Consider the following 25,998-nt stretch of genomic DNA (forward strand, 5'->3'; position numbering starts at 1 on the left):
GATCTCCAGTCCAGTTTCATCATGCTCCAAGCTCCCAGCCTTGCCCAGAATTTCCAGTCCAGTTTTGTCATGCTTCTAGCTTCCAGCCTTGTCCAGGATCTCCAGTCCAGTCTAGCTGTGCTTCAATTGCCCAGCATTGTTCAGGAACTTCAGACCTGTCTCATTGTGCTCCAGGTTCTTAACCTTGTCCAGGATCTGCAGTCCAGTCCAGTCATGTTTCAAGCTCCCAGCCTAGTCAAGAGTCTCCAGTCCAGCCTAGTCGTGTGCCAAGCTCCCAGCCTAGCCTGGGATCTCCAGCTTAGTCCAGCCTTATTTTGAGTTATCAGCCTTGTCCTGAGTCTTCAGCCCAGCGTACGCAGTCCAGCTTGTCCAGTTCAGTCCAGTCCTGCCTTCAGAGCCAAGCCTTGCCCGCTGGTTCCAGTTCAGTCTCACCTAGCTTCCAGGTGCCAACCTAGTTCGGGTGGTGTTTCAGATCGTGGACACTTGCCTCTAGTCCAGTTTTGCCATGTGCCCTAGCTTCTTCCAGCAATAGTCAGTGAATACTGCCTAGCTATTTTGCCACAGTCTCCTCCTGCAACCTCGCTGGTTCTCCCGTTGTTGCCAGGGTGGTCTTGATTGGAACCAGCCTACCTCATTGATCACAAGGACTTATTATTGTAAATAGTTTTATTAATAAAGAGTGTTTTTGAGAATAAACTTTTCTGGCCACCTCATAGTCTGAACAGGACACTGGCTTGGTGCCTAAGATAGGACTAGAACTCACGCTCTCCCAGTTTCTAGCCTGGTGCCTTTAACCACTAAACTGGGTTTCATTACTTCTTAGCATATGCAGATTACACGAGCATGGTTTTGGCATCTATTCTTCTCGTTTGGTGATCAATTTCCTCTTTCTTTTTTATGGTGCACGGGCAGCCACCTATACGAAACCAATCAGGAATATTTTGGTCTCATCCTTGAGTGAAGATTCAACTGAATCACTTTCCAGATTGGTTTTCATCCCATTTAATCAAATGTACTGTGAATTTTGAATTCTGGGGTTAGCTAATCAGTGAATCCTCTAGTGGAAAATAAGTTTCAGGTTCTGTTACTGCAACAGTGCACACTAAAGGTGATTCCTCCGAGGTTTCTTTCTGTTCCTCTTTTCTTCCTCAAACACTGAGTGTAGCAGTGTAGGGTTATTCCAGGAAGGCTTTATGGTACTTACAGTCAGAAAGCATTAGTGAGAATTTCAGTCATATTAATACTTGGCTGAGCCATCTTTTATTAAATATAAATGAGGCAGATTAGTTCCATTAATGATGAAATCGAGACTGCTATGGGGCCTATAGGCTTAAAAAAAAACCCTTGAAACTATAACTATCTCTCTCGACATACATATGTACATACATACCTTCACAAAATACAGCAGGGAAACATATTTTCTTTCCTTCTTTCCTTCAGATCCTCAGCTGAGCCCTTCATCATCTGGCATTTAATGGCCTTTTGATGGCCAAAACAAATCTTTTGGGGGAGATGGGCGGTAGCAAAATTTGAATAATAAATAAATAAACTTGCCAGTTCATCCCAACTGGTCATGGGTGACAAATCACTGCCAGTCAGACTTAAACATTATGCAACATAAAAAGTTTGTAGACAGCATTCTCTTCTTCTAGCATGTTCTTAAAATAGCATTCAATAAAGCACTTACTGTGAATGACCTAGACATAATTGTTTCTGTCTAATAGGTTAGATTATGTAACACTGTTGTTGAAGGCTAAATTCTGAAACTTCAAAATATTTGACTGCAGTTTACAGATCACAACACCAGGCAGAAAATTCTATGGATTCCTTATAGTGGAAGAAAGGGAGATCTGTGGACAAAGCTGTTGTTACATCCATAGTACTGACTAAGATGGGAGGTGGACATAAAGTGCCTTCTACTGCAGTTGGTGAGAAGGTATCACTTCTGTCATTGCTTGCATAAAATTGGTTTCTGTATCATGTGGAACAATGTGATAACACACATTATTATGCAGTATATCTTACTGCATTGCATTTGTGATGTTTGTTTTGTGATCCCCCATCTCTGAATTTATTTATTCATTCAAGTTATAGCCCATCTTTCTGTTTACTTGGAAACTCAAGGCAGTTACAATAAGAATGATAACCACAACAAGAAAACACACGAATGCTAAAATTGTTAGCATTAACATGCTTGCTGTATAGAGTCTTCACATCTTTATTCTCCAAATTTACATTGATTGGTGGAAAAAAAGATAGAAACTCAAAGCTGATATGCTTGGGTACATACTTTTATTGAAATTTCTCTGCTATATTTGATCAATGCACAGGGCTGTATAAGTATCGCTTACTGCACAAAAAGAATTGTGCTGCAATCATCATTATTTTCTTTTGCATGTTTTATTTTTGGCACACTTGGGAGCATGCATTAAAAATCCTGAAATGAAAGAAATAAAAGCTGTAGCAAAAGGTGCATAGTAAAATTATAGGATTCATTTTAGATATTCTTGAACAAACCTGGAATTTAGGAGATGTGGAATGCAACGGGGGATATTGGTTCATCCCTGTGGTCTTGGATTAGCAACTAAATAAGCATGCAAGGGTTTGAGTTTGATGAGTTTGAAGTCTATAGATTAGTTCTCAAAGACTGGTATTATGCAAATCAGCAGATGTGTAAGAGAAGATACATCTTTTTTTAATACTGGAATTAAATACTGGCACGTGAAAATGGCAGTTTTTCTTTGTTTTGTGATTATAGTTTTAAATATTGTGATTCAGAAACTATTGCATTTGTATGTTAATCTATTTCTTAATGTTACGTGCATATATATCATACATACATATAAACACTATTAATTACTATCATTTTGGACTGTCTTAGTGACCTTTATTAGTAATACATTTCTGAAGGTATTTTACTACTGCTCAAAGGTAGTTTCTATGGTTACACTGTTTCCCTTTTTGTATTTCTGCATATTCAGAATGGCAAATTTATTCCATACTGAATGAGAAGCGGTTTCACTGCAGTGCAGACTTCAAATCTATGATGAATTTAATTTCACTCACCTTGGAGAATGTGGTTCATTAAACTATAACTATTAGAGGCACACTTACTATTGATAAAAAGTCATTTATGAAAAGCCATTGTACAATGTTTATCAAAATTGAACAGGTTGTTATAAACATCAAGCAGTGGAAACTTGGGAAGAAATAGTTGTGTTCATCATGTAGTAAAAAGAAACTTTTTGTTCTAATACTCTGTTGAAGAGGGATGAGATGCAAGTGAGTTTTAAATGTCCTAAATTCAGCACCATATCTTTTCCATCTCTGAACAGATGCATTGGGGAATTGGAACCAGTGAAATGCAGAAAGTTTAGACAGTAATTGCTTTATTAATATGCTTATCCACAAAACAATGGTTTGGGGGGATAAATTTGACATTCTTGCATTAGGAGACAGCTTAACATTTGTAGTGTGATTTTGTTTTGGAAAATCAATTCTGAATAGTGATTTATTGGCTTATAGATATCTGGATAATAAGAAGTGCTCAAGTCTTGCAGAACCAACAGAGAGCAGGTGAACTGGAGCAGAGAAGGAGCAGAATTTTTAATCAGGCTTTTGCTCTGAAAAAAAAAAGACTTTCATTTATTCCTCTGATTTCATTGCTACCTCAAGGAACATCTAAAAGATGAGAGGGCTCTTCAGCAGTTTTAAGGAAGAGTTCAAAGATTGGCAATCATTTTAAGCATTGCATTGAGTACCATGGCACTATTTCACATATTGGCTTGGATGTGTGTATGTATGTATGTATCCCCAAACATAGCAAAACCATAACATCTCACAAGATTTCCATTAACTTACTGTTTTATGTGTGAAATCTCACGAGAATTCAATATTCTCCATATATATACACACACACACACACACATACATACACATACACACATACACATACATACATACATACACAGTGTGTGTGTGTGTGTATACACACACACACACACACACACATACACATACTGATCATAGCAGCACTATGGCTATGTTGGCACTATGGCTACACAGGCACTAAGCACCAGATCCATAGAAGCAGAAGTCTCCACACTAGACAGGACCCAAGGTGCAGACTGTGCAGAGAGGCCTCAGAGACAGTCCAACACATAGTGGCAGGGTGTAAGATGCAGGCAGGAACAGCATACACTGAATGGCACAACCAAGTAGCTGGCATTGTGTACAGGAACATCTGCACAGCGTATGCACTAGACCCTCCCAAGTCCAGATGGGAGATTCCACAAAAGGCAGTGGAGAATGACAGGGCTAAGATCCTGTGGGACTTCCAGATCCAGACAGACAGGCAGGTACTGGCCAGTCAGCCAGACATTGTGGTAGTAGACAAGGACCAGAAGATAGCGGTGGTGATAGATGTAGTGGTGCCAAGTGACAGCAACATCAGGAAGAAGGAGTATGAGTATGAATATGAGAAGCTGGAGAAGTACCAGTAGGGGCATTCGGTGCTGTGACTCCCAAGCTGGGACAGGGGCTCCAACAGATCCCTGGAACAACATCAGAGCTCTCTGTCCAGAAGAGTGCAGTGCTGGAAACAGCCAAGATGCTGCACAGAACCCTCAAACTCCCAGGTTATCTATCTATCTATCTATCTATCTATCTATCTATCTATCTATCTATCTATCTATCTATCTATCTATCATATTTCCTTCTCCCTCCCTGATATAGTTTTGTCATGCCCTGAGACCTGTGGACCCCAAGTAGCCAAACTCTTATCTAGCTTATCTATGTGTAGGATGGGTAGGATGGAATGTCATGCATTTGGTAGCTATATACAAGTCCATTGTACCACCATAACATTTGACTTGATTTCCTTAAGGAGGCATCAATTTTGTGAAGATGCATTTTGACTCATAATGTTCATTACAGTTCATTACAGTGTCTGAATAATACTAGTTCTTGGATAAAAACATATAAACTGCAGAGGCACATTAAGTCCTGCACATATTTCAAGTGGTTAATAGTTTATGCCTCCAGCAGCAATCTGTTTTGTTGTACTGGTCCAGAGAGTACTTGTAGTTGAATTACAGAATTTCGGTCAATAATTCTTATAAATAAGTAAAGTTGTGTGCTACCTGAAAGCCATGAGACTGCCTTACCTGATGTGATCTTTGTTCTGAAAGAACTGGGATGAAAATACAGAATACCTTCTGTCAAGATACATTATCCCCACATTCCTTAATCTTTTTTCTATTGTAAGTACATTGTAGATTATGCATGAAAGACTTTTTGGAGTTTGCCTATCTAACAAATCCTAGGAAAAGTTAGCAGAGAAGTCCTACTTTTCTTGGAGCTCTTTTAGAGAAAAGTTCTATAAACAGATATATGGGAAACTATCTATTGAAGTTATAGTCATATGTATGTACTGGCTAATCTTTCTTGAACGAATCATTAGTAGAAACACTATAAATCATTTCTCAATTATTGTCCAACATTATTTATTGTCACTGAAACATACACTGTAGCTGCCAGAAGTCGCTGAGTATGGTCTGGAGTCCATTCTCATGTGGAATGAACACTTAACTAACTTGAACAGTGCCACAGGTTAACTGAGCATGCATGTAAGAAAGTAACCCAAATTCCATTTTGATGAAGATCACTGCCTTAGAGTCTCTTTATAAATTGACTTGGATGTCTTTCCAATCTATTAATTATTTTGACAGAAGTCAGACACCATATCATCTAAGACTAAACTCTCAAGCTGAAGCAGTGTGCAACCTTTAACCCTTGAGCTGCATAGGACTCTAACTTAACTGCATAAGCTTTCCCCAAACAATTCATTCAGATTTCAGGCAATTACAATAAGTCCTAGTTTGCTGAGAAGGGGAAAGAAAGGAGGAAGGAAAAAAATAATAATCAGCAACAACAAATATCAGAAAAATAGGGATTTGAGGTCATACCCATGTTGGGCTCTGGTGCCATTCCCTGAGTGCTGAACTCTAACCAGTAATAGGAGGTCTCACACAAAGAATATGTTCCTCAACAGAAAAGAGATTATATGTTCCTGCTTTATGGTATACAGAGGTAGAGAGGGACAAAGAATTTTAGAACTCTATGACTGTGTTCCCTCAAGACACTTAATTTGGATAATGTATTAACTCTTCTCCTGGATTTCTATTATAACTAGAACCATAAATTAATCAAACATGCTGAGCTTACACCATATACTATGTAAGCAAAAATCCAACATGAAATGAAAACCAACTGAACTTTATATGCTGTGTGAATGCAGCCATTAGATCTTTAATTGACCTGAGTAACTGTGCTGCGTGCTCTCCACTTCTGTCTAGAATGTGGCTCTCCCTGTAGAGTTTGCTTTTGGAAGAAGACTTTTTCTTTTAACTCTTTCTGAAGTAGGTGCTTTGGTTGAACAACAAAGAAAACATTTCTAAAATCATGACCTCATACAGATAACCATGTGGCAGTAGTGAGCAATCTGAAACCTTCATACATCATTGGACTCCAATTCCCAAGAACCACAGCCAGCATCACCAATGGTCAGAGATGATGGGAACAGTAACAACAAAGCAGTGTATTAAGGAAGCATGTGATTTTCTACCAGCCTCATGTTCTTGAATTCTGGGAACTCATGTCTGGAGGTTGGCTAGTTAGGAAAGACTGATCTACAGTCTTCTGTGAAACATAGCACCTATCACTGATGGCAGCCTGTGTGCCACAAATGAAAATCATGAAGATTTTGCTAAACATCCTGGTTTTGCTTAGTGTGTTGCAGAAAATATTCTTGCATTTTTCTCCTGCAAATTCTCATTTATTCTGATGAAAGGAAAATTAGATTTTGAGATGTCTTTCAAAGGATAATGGAATTTTGGTGCAATTATTTAGTTACAAGTCAGCAAGGAATACATAAGAACAGCCTGCTTTTCACTGAACTATTTGCAAGGCAGTTTGCATCTTCTCTGATTTTGCATGTTTTCAATAAATTCCAAGGGGAGACACCAACTTTGCCAATTCTGATTTTTCAGATTGGAAAGTGGGAGAAGTGGGCTATGCATGTGTGATGTACCTTGGCATTCTGTTTTGAGTATCAGTTCTTGCTCAAAACAAAGAATGAGAGGGGATGCCCTCTGCCTTGCAAACTCTCAAGATAGGGCTGAGCTGCCTGGCTGCTTCACTTCAAAGCAAGTGACTTATATAATAAACTAAAGGCCACTGAAGGGCCAGAGAAAAGGCCAAAATGAAGTGGTACAGTAAATAAAAGTGCTGTTGTTTTAATGGAGTGATTCATTCACTTTCTAACTGAATCATCCAAAGGAGATTTTGCTCAGCCCTAGCTGGCATCTAGGAAGGCTTCAGTCTTGGGACATTGATGGGACAACAACCCAACAATGGTGCTCACCACCACTTCCAATAGTACAGTAAACTAAAAAAAAAAAAGCAAGAAATCCCAAAGAAATTCTTGGGTACTTGAGGACAGAGTTGAAAAGCAGCTGCCTTTTTTGCAGAGAACAAAGGAAATCTTTTGGAAATTACAAGATACCCTTGGCATATTTGACTGCACACCTGCAACTAGAACAACAGCAGCAAAATCATGACACATAGCTGGTTAGTTGGGTGGGTGGGTGGTGTGTAGGCATGCCAAATTATGCATTCCTGTTCTAAAGGAAAGATGGACATTGACAAACCACATGAGGGCAAAATTAGTCAAAGGTCAACACTGTAGAAGTAAGAAAAGGCTTCTACAGCCTGGGAGGAATTACGTTGGACTGATGCAGCTTTGACTGATGAAGGGAACTTTTGTCAAAGCTTAACTTTTAGATACTGGTTCTGCCTCAGGGATTCTAATTAAGTGCTCAAATACAGTAAAAGGTCAGGAAAAATATGATCAGATTAACTCAGTATGTGTGGAAAGCAAATACAATCTCCCAGAATGTTCTTTGCAAAGATGTGGAAACTATCACTGAACCACATCTAATCAATATAAAGCATAGTATAGAACATTAAGATACAGAATGCACTAGGTCTTACAAACTTTCATTTGCTTAAGGTCAAGGCTTGCTTACTTTTATCAGCATTTCCTCTAGAGGGAAATATCTTTTGATGTTTGTGCCACTAGACCTGTTACATACCTTTCCATTGTCAGGTTCGTGGTGCTCTTTGAGCTCAGCTGTTTTCTTGCAGACGTTGCATTGCCAGGCTAAGTAATATCATCAGTGTGAAGGAGAGTTGGGTTTGCTGGCTGTTTATATATATACAAGCTTGCCCTGCCAGTCATGGTGGGTGTGTAGCTTCTCCTTGATGGTTCCTTGATTGAGATACTGTTTCTTTACTGGTTGTTTATCTGGTGTGGTTTCCTGCTTACCTGGGTGTTGGCTGCTGGACCGGGTATGTTCTAGGCTGTTTGTTTTAATTCTGTATCTGATTTTCCAGGACTGGATGTTCCAGTTCATCCTTCAAATATATAGCTAATACTAACTTTCATCTCATGTTTTAGTATCTCAAAAAATTGAATAGTTGGTTTCTGCTCAAGCACATTATCTTTTAAAGAGGCTAAAGTTCAGGTACCTCTGAAGCTGCTAAAGCATCCAGGCTGTATTGTTTAGTTAATACATATTTCATGTATGTATTGTATATATTTTATTTTTATTTTATCTATTTATGTATTCAATTTGTCCCCACCCATCTCCTCCCTTCGGGGGACTCTGGGCGGTTTACAATAATCGATTAAAAGAACAACTGTACAATAAAATAAAATATACAAATATAAAATTATTCTACTAAATAAATATAAATAGGAGTAAAAAAGTAAAAAGGTCCAAGTGGCAGGAGAATCTAAAGCAGTCCATATGTGGGACTGTTGTATTATATTGCCAAACAAATAATGAAGGCAAGTCAAACTGAAAAGACAAACTCTCAAAATCTTTAAAACAAACATTAAAAAAATTCAACTAATTTAAAGCATCAATCCTTTGTTTAGCACAAATGTTCCAGTAAAACATTTTCCCCACTATTTTCATATTCGAGTCATACCACCATGTCAGCTTCTCACTTGATTTGGGATCAAATTGCAACCACTTACATATTAATAACCAAATATTTTTAGCTGCTTTCAAAGCAGGAAATGAATATTACAGTTTAATATACTTAACACCTGCCAAGATTTCAAAGTTCTACAGATTTGTTTTCCAAATAAGCCCAGCAAGGGCAGTAATCATAATAATGCTAATTCCAGAAAAAACGTAAATGCTGAGATAAAGGCCCAATAATATAATTGAAAATCTGGTAGGTTAAAGCCACCATGCTCATAAAGTAATCACAATTTGGCCAAAGAGAACCTACCAGAAATATTTTTTCATTATATATCGGTATGGAAGATCTAGTGGGAATTAACACTGAAATCACTCTTAAGATATACTTTAATTGAAATATAATACTCATTTTAATAGCATTAATCTCACCCCAAAGACTTAATGGGATCTTTGCCCCTTGATTTATAACCATTAAAATTACATCTATACATTTAATTCAACAACTATGATAAACTCTGGGAGAGATGTAAATCAAGTATTTTACAGAATCTATATAAATTATAAATCCTAATCTCCTACAGTAATCTACAGATATGGAAGATCCCAAGACAACAAATTATACTTACTTCAATTAAGCAGATAGATACGGCTGTGACTACGGCTGTGGCTATGGAGAGACAGAGATGGAGATCGAGATGAATGAGAAAAGATGCAAAGGCACAAAACAGAAGAAAGATGGAAAAGTTGGGCAGAGGAAGATTTAATTACCTCAAGATGTTTAAGACTTTTTTTTTTTCTTTTGGGGCAGTGGCTTTAATCTTTCCAAAGATTATCAGAATCCAATTCAAGAACAAGAGCACACCAATATTTTGGGGGCTGAGGTTCACATATCTTTGAGATATGTTGACTCTGTTCCAAAGAGGGAGTGGTGCCAGGACAAAGAAATGTTAGACCAGGACCAGGACCAAACAATAATTGATTTAATTTAATTTTAATGAAATCACAGTTAAATAAATGGAGTGAATATGATGATTTTCCTGGTGTTTATTTTATTATTTTATTTTATTAAACAAATTTATTGGCCTCCCAACCCACACACAGTGACTCTGGGTGGCTTACAGAATTAAAAACCAATTAAAAATAATTTTAAAAAGCCAATAAAATCTCCCCACCCACCCCCCTGGCAGCAACAGATCCATTTTAATCATTTCCATATTGGCCTGGGGTCCTCATGTCCGCTGACAGAACCACATCTTCCAGAAAAGTATCAGGGTGGGGGCCAATCTTATCTCCAGGGGAATAATACTCCATAGGGAGGGAGTCACCACAGAGAAGGCCCTTTTTCTCAGTCCCACCAGGTGTATCTCCCTCACTGATGGGACCTGCAACATACCCTGCCTCCCCGCTCTGGTGGGTTGGGTAGATGTAACTGAGGTGAGGTGGTCCTTCAAAATTATTGGAGTTTCCATTTTGAAATGTTAAAAATTACAATTTAGTGGCTGTCTTTGACAGTCATGGGGGTTTCACCCCTGGCTTGAAGGCTGGGAGAAAAATCACACAATTCCTTAATACTGTTTCCGCAGATTCTCATCCAACATCTTTCTTCAGGATAACATACTCCTTATTAGGAAGAAACAGTGGGATTTATACTCTGGTAGGCTGCTGTGTCACTTGTGCTACATTCTCATGGATAAACTTGCTCATGGGATTCAGTGTGATGACTGGGATAATGTTCTTGTGATTTTATCTGGGATTTGCTTGACCTTGTTGAAACTGGGGAAGTGGATGAGATTCTCTGTAGCATGGCCACAATCTGTGGTTAGGTTTGAGAGGTGGTAAATGCTGTTTTAAGGAAGGATAAGATGCTGCCAGTCTTGAAAGAGGTGAAGAAACCATTTTTCAATCCATCCATGCAGGATAACTACTGTCTTGTCTCCAGATGCAATGGATTATATGGATTCCTTTCAGTCTGGATATAGGGCCAGGCTCAGGCATGGGGCAGAAACAGCACTGGTCACTGTGGGGATGCTCTCTGGGGGAACCTAGAGGGTGGGAATACAAGCTTCTTTTATATCTCCTTTAATATCTCCCAGGAGCTTTTGATACCACTGATGATGGTATCTTCTTGGATCATCAACTTTTGATAGCATTTTTTGGTTGTTTTGCTTCTACCTTAGTGGTGGTTCCAGTCAGTAATGGTGTGTGTGTGTATCAGAGTTTACTGGTGTTGCTGCAGTAAAGGTTCCATAGCACTTGGCTCTCTCCTACTGTTTTATAACATCAGTATGAAACTCTCCATGAGGGAGAAGATAAAAAGTTTCTGTCAATTTGAATTCTTGCAGACTCTTTTATAATCCATCAGTTGGCTCAATAAAGGTCCAGACTAAATATGGATTTTTATTTCTTTCATAGTTAGAACACAGTTGGTTTTGCTTGTTGTGTTACTTTGTCCAAACTCTTCTCAATATGGCAATCTGTACTGGACATGTTATTTCCATGGTTCTACGAGACTTTCTTCCATCCAGTATTATTCTTATGTTCAAGGCTTTGTCTTTGTTTCTGTATGCAAACTAAGGTCACCTGCGAAATAATTCTAAGAGAAAAGATGCTTTGTGTCCCCAATATATACCACATTAACACCTCAATTGCCTTGACAAGTCAGTTGCTTCCTTAATTTATTTCACTGCATTTATTCCTTGTCCTTTCTTAACAAGTTAGAGTAGTTTATGCAGAATATATTTTTTTCTCATCCAGGCACTGGTCAGGATAAAATCTCCTTAGTATTACAATGTCAGTGCATCATATGCTGAACCTGTTAGCTCTAAAATAGTAAAATAAATAAATACATATAAAACCTTATATGCCCATGTATGCACACAGATAGAACAAGTATTGCTTCAGCATATATACACTTTCATTTGTGAAACATTACACCAGCCTATAATTTCCATTCTTATCCCCTGAGGTGCAAAACTGAACAAGGAATGATGATTACGGTGAAAACTAGGGTCAGATTTTGCTGCCACAGAAACCTTGCCACAACATCCTTTGAGCAAAACAATCACTGAAGTTTGCCTTCTTTTATGTTGAAAGTTAAAACTCTGAGCCACTTTTCTTGGAAATAATTATTACATCTCACCAAACCATAGTCTAAAAGCAGATCTGCACTTGTCTCAGCACCAGGATGGGCCACAAACATCTTCCCAAGGGATGGATGATGTTGCCCTCCTCCACTCCTAGCCCATTACAAATCGATCCATTCAAATCAAAACTGCTGTTTTCCAATCCATGTAGTCTTAAGCCCATCACAATGGCGGGTTTGCAGTGCTTTGTTCTATTTTAAAAGCAGCCCCAGCTCTGATTGGCTGCAGTGACTGGCATGCACCTCCTCTCCAGCAGCTGGTCACTGCTCTTGACATTTCATCCTGCTGGCTGGCAATGGCTGTTTTTATCACCTCGCGCTTGATCCAGTGATGGCGCATTATGTCAACCCTAGAAGCTCATGCTTCGTTCAACCCTTTCATCCCTTACATTTGCAGGAAGTTATTATCCCACTCCAGTCTGCCTTGGTCAGGCCTCACTTGGAGTACCGTGTTCTGTTCTGCACACCCCAGTTTTAAAAAGACATTGATAAACTGGAGCAAGTCCAGAGAAGGGCTACCCAGATGGTGAAAGAACTGGAAACCAAGTCCTACGAGGAATGTTTAAAAGACCTACGGATGTTTAGCTTGCAGGAGAGAAGGTTGAGAGGTGACATGATAGCTGTCTTCAAATATCTGAAGGGAAGTACATTGTAGAGGGTTTGGATTTATTCTCACTTGTTCCACAGGGTAAGATTAGAACTCATAGGATGAAAATTCAAGGATGCAGGTACATATTAGACAAGAAGAAGAATGTCTTGACAGTAAGAGCTGTCCACCAGTGGAATAGGTTACCGCATGGAGTGGTTTCTTCTCCTTCGCTGGAGGTTTACAAGCAGAAGCTAGATAGTCATCTTCTGACGATGGTGTAGTGAATTCTACAGTGTGCAGGGGGTTGGGCTTGAAGTCCTCTTAGGTTTCTTCTACCTCTACAATTCTATGATCTCCCAGTGGTACCATTTCTATTTCTGCCCAGGCTGGGTGAAACATGCTCCCTTTGATTCCAGCCCACCAGAAGTATTGCAAAGTTTCCCTTCCCTTTCTTTTTAAAAACATCTTCAATTTGCAACGTAGGAGAGTTACAGCGTTGCTCCTGTGAAGCTGAACTATCAGTTCTTTCTTACTACAAAGTTTCCATGGGCCTACAGAGGAATGTAGGAAAGAAGAACCTGTTCTCTATTGCTTTGGTTATTGTAGCATCAAAGCAATGATAGTACAATCATAGAAAACAAAAATAGAAAAGGTCTGTTTGTCAGCCCTTCAAGGTAGATCAGACTAGGAAACCAATGCCTGTAGGTCATTACTACTTTTATTGTAAAGATATACTAAGAGTATAATTACCAGTCAATGCATTTAACCCATCCCTCCTTTTGTCTTCATGTGAACTAGGGAAGGAATTGTCTGAGACATTTAATCACATGACATTCTTGCCCCAGATTCAGGCCCCTTTTATTTGATCGCTGCCTTGGTAGTGGCCCTTCCTCCTGTCTCTCAAGGCCATTCCCTCTGCCCTGTACAGTGTTAATGTCAAAGGAGATAATGTGCAAAGGGGAGGGTGAAGACATCCATGTGTACAAATATCTAGAAAAGTGAAGGAAAGGCTCAAGGGCTAGTGAGGAGGGAAGAATCCTAAAAAGAAAAGGCATGTGTTGGTAGACCAGCCCATACATGCTTGCCTTCTTTGTACAGATGGGAAGGGCCAGAAGCAAGAGAACAACTGAGCAGGTCTTGCATAATCTGGATTGAGCACCAGCCCAGCCTGTTGCTAACCCATAACAATCTAGACTGGAATTTGTGAAGTTGGCTTAAGAAACAGACAGGAGTAGCACAGGAGGCAAGCAGTTTCATTCTGCTCCAGGGCTGAATTACTCAAAATAGGATGCTTGAATGCTATAATTTGTACTTTGTGAATTCCAATAGGAACTCTGTTTCCACAAGGTGTCATGTTCACTGATTCGATGTAGTTTATACATCGTAATGTTTCACATGCCATGGCGCTGATGCATGTTTCTGTTTGGGAAACAGGGAGCTGCTGTGAAACCTTGTACCAACCTCTGTATGTGAAATCATTACAATGGAATGTGTTTGGGTTATGTTATCTGTTCAAGGCCTTTTCCCGCAGACCATCAGAAACAATTAGGAGCACCTGGGATTGTGAACTTGAGAAGATTCTACGGGGGGAGGGATTTCATTTGCACCGAGGGTTTTTAGTTTGAATTTGGTGCGCTTTCATCATTCTCAGCTTTCTCTATGATCCTGCATGCTATTCTTTAATAAATCAGATATCTTTGAATTCCTGCTCATGAGTCTGATGGTGTTTTAGAATAGGCAACCATTACACAAGGACTGTGGGACTTTCTATCCCCTCCTCTCTCCACCCTGCAGCCCTGATGCCTCCAAAACTTTTTTCATTTGGTCATCTAACCCTACAGAATCCATGAAGGGATGCCATGTAAAAGGAAAATCATCTTTCCCCATTATCCTGGCAAGAGCAATCCTGTAACAACATCACTTAATTTCATCCTTGATTCTCATCTCCTTGACTAATGTGCAAATCAGAACATAATAATCTCCCAGCCTTCTCAATTTCCAAATGTTCCAGTGTAATTCTTAGCTCAAAGTCTCAAGAAAAGATTTTAAATACTTATTTTGAGAGAAAAAAATGCATATTTTGAGAAAATATACATTCAGAAATTTGTATTCAGGTCTGTATTTAAATGCATCTTTTACTTTCTGGGGTAAAATTTCAGTGGGTTGAACCAGATTTACAAGTAATCACATAGAAAATGTCAGAGACCAAGGGTTAGTCATTTCATTAGGAAGAGTTGGGCATTCTATTCATACAGCAGATTTGGGAGGGAGGTGGGCTCAGAACAGCATTTTTTAGCTGTTTGTTTTGTTGTTATTGTATTTTTAATGCCTGAGAAAATAATGCCATGCAGAAAAATTCTCCTGCATTTTTCTTACCCACTTTTATTCTATTTGGCTGATTATCTGTTCCATTAGCAAAGGTAGTTCATAAATAGTAGCTTCTGATGCAAGTATATGAAGTTAGATGGGATGGATGCCAAAAATGCTTCTCCAACTGGCCCAGGGTTAATAAATGTAATTGCTGGACCAACATAGATGGTGATATTTGAAAGGCTGGATTTCCTACCATTGGTGATCGGATGTCTTGAAAAATAGACAAGATTTCTTTTCTTGAGCATTAAAGGTAGAGCGATGTCTAGGTCTAGATCTGTTTATTATAGTTTTTCACCAGCAGATTATGTATTATCCATAGCAGAACATGGCAGATGAACTTGGCTGATTATGTATCTGTTGAGCCCTTGGATGGGAGACTACTAGCAAATCCCAGGGCTGCAGGCTGGACTGGCAAGTAAAAATAAAAGCATTATGGAAAAATGTAATGGGAAGCCAGTTCTGTATTGTTACGAAGAAGCAGGAGTTTAGCTTGACTCGAGAAGAACTTCTCTCTCTCTCTCTCTCTCTCTCCCTCTCTCTCTCTCTCTCTCTCTCACACACACACACACACACACACACACACGCTAGAGGTGTGCTAAATGAATGGCTCCACCTCAGCACAGAACTTCATGCTGCAGAGGTGATGTGCTTTCCCTTGATGTTTTGATTAGAGTTGCAAGGATGGGCTGATCTACCTCAACTGCTTTTCAATATCGAAATGGACTGCACAGGAAGTCAGTTTTCTGAGTGAAGAACAGTAGGACGACCACTCTGCTCTGCCACTGAGAAATTGGGGAGTGCTCAAAAATTATTGAGTGTGTATGTGTGTCTATACATTAATATGTTTATGTGGTTACTCTTTGTGTGTATGTATGTATGTACGTATGTATGATAGTGCCTGTGAATTACGAAAGAGTAATTTACTCTGAAATTCTTTATCATACCGGGCTACTTGGAGAAAAACAACCATTTCTTCCTCTAAAGCAATTATCTCACATTGAAAGTGTGTTCCTTATTTGTTCCTCATTGGTGTGTGACTTGTTAACTTAGACACATAAAGAATGGTGAAGTTGAAATATATGCATGAAAAACCCAGAGTGCAAACTTCTTCAATTCAAACACCTATTTTGGAAATATGTGAATATTCAGCAAAAAACAGATGCTAGTTCTGCAAAGCAGGAGGAAATGCACACACAGATACACACACACACGCATGCACCCCCGCTCTTCATCACAGGTCACTCAGCTCCGTGAAAGCTTCCTCTTTTCTTTGTCCTGCAAGAGCCTCACCAGGAAAAATAATGTATCTCCAATCCTTCTTAGCTGATGCTCTAACTTTATCTATCTTCTCTTTATTGAAAGCTTAATGAAATGGTATCATTCCCTTACATAATATGCTTCAGCTGTATCTACATGCCCTTCAGCTCTGAGCTTGCCCCCATTAATGTAATGGAACTAAAAAGTAAAACAGCATCAGAGCTAATGTGTAAAGTTCATTGATTTGCAGGTTGCGCTGTTATTTATCCTGTTCCTCAGTGTGGTTGGCAAGTGAACTTAGCTGAACTGGCTGAACAATGGAATTATCCTCTGTGTCAGGCTTCCAGAACTGGTGCCCTTCAAATATGCTGGAGTTTAGCTGCCTTCGCTTTCCTCAAACAAGGTAAGAAAGGACACTGGGTTGCCTCAATGCAAGGATGGGTAACCAGTGGCCCTAGAGCAACACATTATCCTTGGTGTAATAGTATGCAGCCCTTGATCTAATTTCAAAGAATTAGTCTTGATCTAATTGGAAAATAAGTAAATAATCAATTTGGACCTCTGTCAACAGCAATCTCTCTCTGCATGGCAGAGGAACAGAGGTGGGTGTCAAGTAAGAAGGAGTCTTAAAAGGCTTCCTTCATTTTGGATCAGGTCCCTGTTGATTCTTGCTCCAGCTTTGCGCCAAAGGTTCTTCTACAGACCTGCAATCCTTGGGAAAACTGTTTTTATAGATTTAATAAGAGAGTGAGAGTGTTGTTGGATGGACACTTGGCAATAGGAATAGGTAGGAATATAAGTGTAATCCCTATCGAACTGATGAAGTTGTGACTAAGTTATAGCACTGCATCGAAGATATGGATGGTGAACCCTCCATTAACCTCAACTTTTATGGCCAGAACAAGCATGACAGGAGTTATAATCCTGCTTTTGGAAGGCAACTGTATCTCTGGCACTGATTTCAGTGATTTATCTGACTCGCAAACCAAGCTCCATAGATGATTATGGGAATCAGACTTGCATCCTCCATCCAGAATAGCTATTCTACTATTTGGTTATTAACAACTGCAGTTAAAAGAATGTCTGTTTCCTAAACAGGAATTATGAAACAATCCATGAACACTAATATGAATTAAATTGCTATAAATACTTATTGATTAAAATAGGCAATCAATAATCATGATAATTTTTGCTTATACAGCCTGTCAAGAAGAATCATACCAAGGATGAGACCATGTCTCTGCCCAAGGTAATGTGGCCCACATGGCCCCAGCCTATATCTACCATAGCTTGATTCAGCAAATTGTTCCTCTACTTGTCTTGCTGGTGTGAACAGGTTTATGGAGCATGACCATTTTTTTTTTAAATTAAGACGTTGCAAACTTTTTTGTTCAGTTCCAGCTTTGAAAGCATGAGCTATATCTTTCTGACCTTCTGGTCAAGCTGCTGATAATTATTTTACACCATGAGGTTATATTAAAAGGTTATTCTTGGAAATGTCAGAATCAGTGGCACCATTGACCCTGATTTTGTGGGGAGGGGGGAATAGATGCTAGCCTTGATTTGTTTCCCCCCTTTTAATTTACTAATCTGCTCCTGGCAAATCAGGATGACATTTGCTGCCATCGTGAACAGGAGCCAGCTCAGTCCCTTTGCATATAATTATCACGAACAGGAGGCAGGAGTTAGTTATCTCCACATCTCCAGTATTGTCAGTGTCCTTTCAAAATGGAAAGTACAGAGCCTGATTCATTATACAGAATTTATATTCTTATCACAGAGACATATCCTTTCAAAAATTAGAAAAAAGAATCTTCTCTAGAATTAGAAAAGTATTAATTTGCATATCAGGGCAACTTTTTAAAAAATGGCAGGAAAGGTTAGGGTTATTTACTAAAATGCTTAGTTATGATGGCTCAGTGCAGTATAATTAAGGAACGTAGTCTCCAACATGGGGTCAGTGCCAAAGGAAACAGACAAGTACCTGCACACTGAAGGTTCCTCTAGGTTTCATCCCAGAATTTTCATATTTAAAAATAATGTCTGACTTATTTCCCTTGTACAAATCCAAGCAAAAGCAAACAACAATATGCTTGTAAATTGACTGCTGGAGGGTAGTGTAGTCTTTCTTTCAAGGATTTTGCCAATAAGTGCAAACATTTTTGCTAGATTTTAACACAGTAGCCTATATTTTTACATTTTATGTATATTTAAATCAAGATACTTTAAGCACAGGAGGTTATCTGTACATATGCTTCTGGCCATGCCTCAGTCTAGGATTTCCTTTTGCCTTATAGTTCCTTAGCACAAATACATTACATGCTTGAATAACTATCCACTCCATCTGGCATAAGATCTTTGAATAATATTTCTGGAGTCAGTTCTTTCATACATTCACATCCTTAAATATAGGCATTTTTTCTTCTGTCAGGAAACATTCATTCCTCACAACAGGCCATAGTCTACCCACTGTGTTTCCATCAGCATTTGCACATTTTTTCCATCCATTTTCTGATCTTTAATAAATGTTCTCTCAAGGGACCCAAACTCTTCTATTTGCTTTAGTTTTTCTCCATTTATTATAGCTTGTGACTTATTGTAACTTGCAGTTTGTCAGCCCATTTTTTCCTGTCAGACACAACCACCATTAATTTTTAGATCTTTGTTGCATCATACAATCTATCTTACATTTGCTGCAAAAAGTACAAGTCCTCAACTAACAAATCTCTAACATCAGCACATACATTCCTTATACATTTATCCATAAATACATTACTCCCTGCTCAGTGTTGAACGTACCTATTTGCTAAGCATTTTCTTACACAAACTTTAATTCTATCATATGCCACTTTTATCATATTCAGCAACCAACCTTCAACAACATACTCATGCAAAGCATTCTATATTCACTTTCTCATATATTTTTTCTAAATCAACATATGTACAATATACTTCTTTCTCACATTCATACATTTCTTAATGATCACTGAAGAAAAAAAAATGGTTTATACATCCCCTGCTTGACATAAAGTCAATTTTTTTTTTATTGATTACGTGCCATCAAGTTGTTTTTGACTCCTAGTGACCTAATAGATTTTCTCCATGACGATCTATCCTTAGCCTGGTCTTTCAGGTTTTCCAACAGTGCACTCATTGCACTATAACTAAGTCCATCCACCTTGCTACTGGTCATCCTCTTCTTATACTTCCTTCCTCCTTTTCCAGCACTGGAGCCTTCTCCAGAGAGTTGGGTCTTCACATAATGTTTCTGAAGTAGGATAATTTGAGCCTGGTCATTTGTACCTTGAGTGAGAACACTGGGTTGCTTTGTTTGATGATCAGTTACTTTGTTTTCTTGGCTGTCCATGGTATGCTCAGGAATCTTCTCTGATGCCAGAGTTCAAAAGCATCAATATTCTTCCTATTCTGCTTCTTCAAAGTCCAACTTTTGCTTCCATAGAGTGTAACAGGGAATACCATGGCTTGCACAGTTCTGATCTTTGTAGGTATAGACACATCATGGCATTTGAATATCTTTTCCAAGGCCTTCACAACTGCACTACTGAGTGCTAGTCTGTGGTGTATTTCCTGACTGATTGTTCCTTTATTGTTGATGGTTGATCATATAGGTAGAAGCTATCTACCACTTCAGTATCTTCATTGCAAATTCTAAGGCTGGTTGTTCTACCTGTTGCATAAAGAAGGCCATTAGTTTGGTCTTCTTTATATTTAATTTTAGTCTATGTTTTTACTTTACTTTTACTTTTATTACTACAGCTTGCAGGTCTTTTGCATTTTTGGCTATTACAGCAGTGTCATCAGCATAACACAGGTTATTGATGTTTTTTCCTCCAATTTTAAAACCACACTCATCTTCTTCCAATCTCACTTCTATCTATCTATCTATCCATCCATCCATCCATCCATCCATCCATCCATCCATCCATCCATCATCTATCTATAGCTATCTATCATCCATCCATCATCTATCTATCACCTACCTATCTCCTCCCTTCCTTCCTTCCTTCCTTCCTTCCTTCCTTCCTTCCTTCCTTCCTTCCTTCCTTCCTTCCTTCCTTCCTTCCTTTCTTTCCAGCATATAGGTTGAATAAATAAGGGGACAGTCTACAGCCTTGTTGCATTTCTTTGCCAACCTGGAGCCAGTTGGTTTCACTGTTCTGTCTGTACTGTGGCTTCCTGGCTATAAGTTTCTCATGAGGCCAATGAGATTTTCTGGAAAAGTTACAATGCATTTCCCAAATTTTGCTTTGTGTCACCTTCCATACCCTTCCAATCAGAATTTTCCGAGGCACTTGTCACAAAGCAAATTCCCCTGTAGTTTCTACTTTAACTCTTGCTATCTTTCCCTTTGAATAGGAAAACAATAATGGCATTCTTCCAGTTACCAAGAAAATATGCAGTCTTCAAACATGCATTAACAAGTCATACTGTCACTGCATAAGCAGACTACATCCATATTTTAATATTTACCCAATTACTCCATCTGCACCTGCATCCTTATCATTTTCAAACATTCCCATAGCATTTATAAATGAACATGTGGCTCATAAACTAAGAGTTCCTCATAAAAGTTTATCAAATGTTGTACTCCACCAAAATGAATATATTAATCAATAACTGACCCTCTATCCATCACCAGCTGGAGATGGTGTAATTAAATATCAGAAGCATGAACAATAAAATGGCATCACTAAGGTCAAGAGATATATTTATTAGAATTATTTGGGTGACTCTGAAGTCACATAATCCATTACATATTGCAGAGTTAAAGGGGACAGAAGAAGAAGCATCAGCAAAATTGGGGTAGAAGGAGACAGATACTTAATCCTCTGTATGGTGATCTTGTGTTAATGTACAATACATTATATGTACTTGTTAGTACTTGCTTTAAAAGCAGGGCTGGGGAAGGATGGGAATCACAGCGTTCATCTGTATGATCTCCTGATGGTTTACTTTAGAACACATAGTTTTCATCATATCACTGGTTTATTTCTTACTTTTGTCATCATATACAATCACATGGAGTAGAGAAAGACCACCAATTATATACAGAGAATGAGGAATCTTCACTGCTGACTTTGTTCATAACTTTTAAGGGAGATGGTGAGGAATAGCTTTTCAAAGTTTCTTGCTCCAATTCCTGTATTAAAGACAAAGAAGGCCCATGGAAAAAAAAAATCAAAGATGGGCAATAACTTCATTAAAAGAAGGGGGTAGAAAGAAACAAGGAAATTCAAAAATTATACCAGATATTTCAGGTATATTGCCTAATAAAATACTCTGGAAAACTGAAAAGCTTGTACGCTTTGTGCCTTTTGAATTCATCTTAAATCCTAAGAAAGGTATTATTCAGCTGTTAGGTTTGTCCTGAGAAGAGAACAGACATCGCTAAGAATGATATCATTATTGCATTCTGTGAAATGGCAGCCATCTAAAGTAGCTGAGAGTTTTTGAGCAAGGAAGAATAAATCTCAAATCTTAAATCCTTCACACTTTTATTGCAGCACTGTCCTCTCAAAAACGTTCCCTTGGATTTCCTCTTATCTCTGTCTTTCACAGTATCTATTGATGACATATGCTTGTTTACATTCTCTGCATTCCTCCTTTGCCATTTAGATAAAGTTCACCAAGTTAGGCTGTAATCTTTCACCCAATAACTGAGCCCTGACTTTATAATAAAACAGTGTCTGTATTCAAAGTATGCCTCCTCCTCTTCCTCCTCCTCCTCCTCCTTCAAAGACATAGTTCTGATGTGCACAAAATTTATAACAACTTTACTGTGGAGTCTGGGTTTTGACTTGCAATTTAAGTAAGCTGGTCTCAGCCTAATGCATAACTGCTTAGGAAAGAGAACACCCATGTCATCTATAAAGACACTCATCTTCTGCATTATCTTTCCATGCTGCATCATGACATATGTACCCAGTGTGTCAGAGTAACATTCCCATTCAGCAGAATTTAATCCCTGCCTTCTGCCACTGCATCATGTGGTTATATATCACAACACAACATTAATGTCAGGAGTATGACTTAAATGGAAGTCCATTTCACTGGATGGTGTAGGGTCTTAGTAGAGTAAGGATGTTTTTGCTTTACATAGTTTCTGCTCCAGAGAAATAAAAAAAATGGATGACAATGCTAATGGCAAGGATGGCAGTAGTTTCCCAGAGCCAGAGTACAAGCCACATTTAAGTTTGAATGAATACCTGAATGCTTGTCATTGCCTACCCCACAGTGGCATATCCTCAAATGCACCACAGTGTTTCCTTAAAAAGCAGACAAATGGATCTATCCCTGCTCCTCATGTACTGCCTTAAGGGGGAAAAAAAGTCAAGCAATTGGAACATTAAACATCTCAGAAGCTGATACAATGCACAAATCCAATCTTATTTCGATCAACCATCAACAGTAAGGAAAAGCAGTCAAGAAATATGCCACAGACTAGCACTTAGTAGAGCAGCCATGAAGGCCCTGGAAAAGGTATTCAAATGCTGTGATGTGTCCATACCTACAAAGATCAGGATCATGCAACTGTAGTATTCCCTGTGACACTCTATAGAAGCAAAAGTTGGACTTTAAAGAAGCAGGATAGGAAGAACATTGACATCTTTGAATTTGGAGATGACTCCTGAGAGCACCATGGACAGCCAAGAAAACAAACTGATGGATTCTCGAACAAATCAACCCAGAGTTCTCACTCGAGGGATAAATGACCCGGCTCAAATTATCCTACCTTAGACACATTATGTGAAGACCCAGTTCTATGGAGAAGGCTCTAAGGCTGGGAAAGGTGGAAGGAAAGACAAGAAGAGGATGACTAGCAGCAAGGTGGATGGACTCAGTTACAGTGGCACCATTTGGAATCCTGAATGAATAGATTAGGAATAGATCGTCATGGGGAAAATCTATGTGGTCTCTAGGAATTGAAAATTACTTGATAGCACATAATCATTCACCACCAGTCAAAATCTATGTATATTCTTGGGGTGAGGGAATGGGATTGGGAATCCTCTTTTATCCAGTTTATCTCATTTGGAAAGGAAATTGTCAACATCATTCTTTGCATATTCTGTACATTAATTTGCTAGCTCAGCCTTTACAACTAGAGGAAGATTGCAATCCTAAACAAATTCAATGTTTCTGCTGATTACATTTTTATAGAATCACTCAGCAATCATTCTAAATTTTTGAACAGCATTTCTGATTATACCTAGGCATAGCTGCTTCAAAGAAAAAATTAAAAAATGAATACAGTCTCACTATTATTAGATTTTTTAAGGCACAGTCACATAGAATTTCCTACTTATTTCCAAGTTGCTGTTAATGAACTGTGCTTTTAATATGCTTTTTCAACAGCTAATATAAGTGTTGTAATAAACTAAGAACTTCTAAATAAGCCAAAACAAATATCCCATATAATGAAATCCGTACATTAGTGCAGGGAACACTAAATACATGGATTGCTAACATTACAGCTTAGTTTTGATTACAAAGTAAGGAGGTGGATATAAATAAGCCAATTAGTCCTGCTACCCGTTTGCTTTAATTTGTTAAAAATGATGCTCCTTGCAGAAAGATCCTGTAAGAATGAAATAGAAAAGTTTCAGCCTCACCGAGTCTTTTGCCTGAGTGGCTAAGTAACTCTGCTTTTGTGAAATGGAATATTCACAAACTATAAAGTCCCCAGGTCATCCAATTTAGCTTCCTGCTATTTTACAGGTCACAGCTTGCTAATCAAACAATTTCTTTTTACAATGCCCACTTTCACCCCATTAGACAGCATCTGTATGGTGGTGGTATGACTACCTTTCTGCTATTGAACTGAAATAATGCCTCATTTCCTTGGGAGAGCCTCCATAGATCCCTAGAGAACTGGTCCAAAAGCAGCATTACTCTTTTCCCACTCAGCTCATAAAGAAGTTGATATCTGACCTATCCACATTTATAAGGATCCTGGCAAGGAGAAGAGAACAGTGGTTGAGGGCAAGCATTTAAAAGAAAATAATATAGGCAAGGAAACCAGAGGTATAGAAATGAAAAACATGAAGCAGCTTGCTTGATGCAAGATGCTTGAGTATGCAAACCATCATGTGGCTGACCCACACTATAGAAATCATAGAATTTATTTTGATCTGGATTGACCTACAGTTCTTTAGGCTACTGAGTTGTGGATGGTGAAATGGCCATTAGACATAATGTTTAGGTACAATATAAGCAACAGTGTAAAATCTGTAGAACACTTGCAGGATATAGTCATTGTAATGTGTGAGAAATGTTACTGATTAATAAAAATGTCACTGATTTGATAACAAATGTTACTGATTTGATCAAAATAGTACATATATCCAAGGGCAATGTTGTGACCCCGCAAATAATGCTGCCCCCAAGTAAGCATATTCATGGGAGAAGGGGTAGGTGCTTTATCAGGAGTAGCTACAGACTGAACTGTGCTAACTGGGACCCTTGTAGCCTACCCAGTGGTGGGGAAGGCATATATTCATATGGTAAGTTAACAGCAGCGTGGAAGGCAATGGGAAACCATCGCACTATGTTTTGCCAGGAAAACGATCTATGGCTGAAAACAAATACAGAAAGAACAAAAGAATTAATAGCATTGATGGTCATCAACCTCTGGTAGGAAATGGCACTAAATAATGAAGAGAACTACTTTGCGGATTGTAAACCAGTTATTCTCCAGGTTTCTCATTTCTTTTGATTTTCTAGTGGCTAGCTGAAAAAGAGAAGGCATTGAAATCTATACTAGATATAGGAAGTGTGTGTGTGTGTGTGTGTGTGTGTCTGTCTGTCTGTCTGTCTATCTATCTCAAAGTTGTTTATGACCACAAATGTTTTTCCCAGTTTTTATTGTGGAATTAGCTAGCTATTTGACAGAACAGTCTTTGAGTTTATCAACATCAAAAAACATTGAGTTTTGACTGATCTGTGGGTCTCTTGACTGACTATCAACAGGTAAGCAGAGAAGCACACTGAGACATTTGGGTACATTAAACATAGGGAAGCCCATCCTTTGCCTTGACGTGGTGCTTCAATCTGCACAGGCCATACCATCCGCTCTGGGAACAGCACAGCAGTGATGTGATTCATGTTTCTGAGGTGCTTCACATGACTCCTAGGGCCACCTCCAGCTCCAGAACAAGCTGGAGATGGCTTTTAAAAGTAAAGCAAAACTTCTCTCTGCTCTGCTTTCACAAAGCAACTTTGAAGCAGCACTTGTCTGAAAATATCGTTGACACCGAGCCCCCTGAACAGATTTGCTTTTTGTATGCAAGACTTCTATGTTTTTCTTATTATTCCCAAATAGCATTTACTTCTGGAATGAGATTCTTTCTGCTAACCAAACTGCTGCTTTGCTGTTTAGTTCTGGCCAACTTAGAAACAATGTAATTGCCCTTTGTAATGTGCTTCCATGAAACAATTAGCTGCATGATCATGGTTAAGGAGACATGCTTTCACTGGCAAATAACCCAAGGTCTTATTATTTGATTTTCCATGTTTAATTGCATAAGAAGCGCACCGAGTGATGTTGCTTTTGCATAGAGAAT

This window comes from Candoia aspera, chromosome 3 (assembly GCF_035149785.1).
Source record: "Candoia aspera isolate rCanAsp1 chromosome 3, rCanAsp1.hap2, whole genome shotgun sequence".
Taxonomy (NCBI): Eukaryota; Metazoa; Chordata; class Lepidosauria; order Squamata; family Boidae; genus Candoia; species Candoia aspera.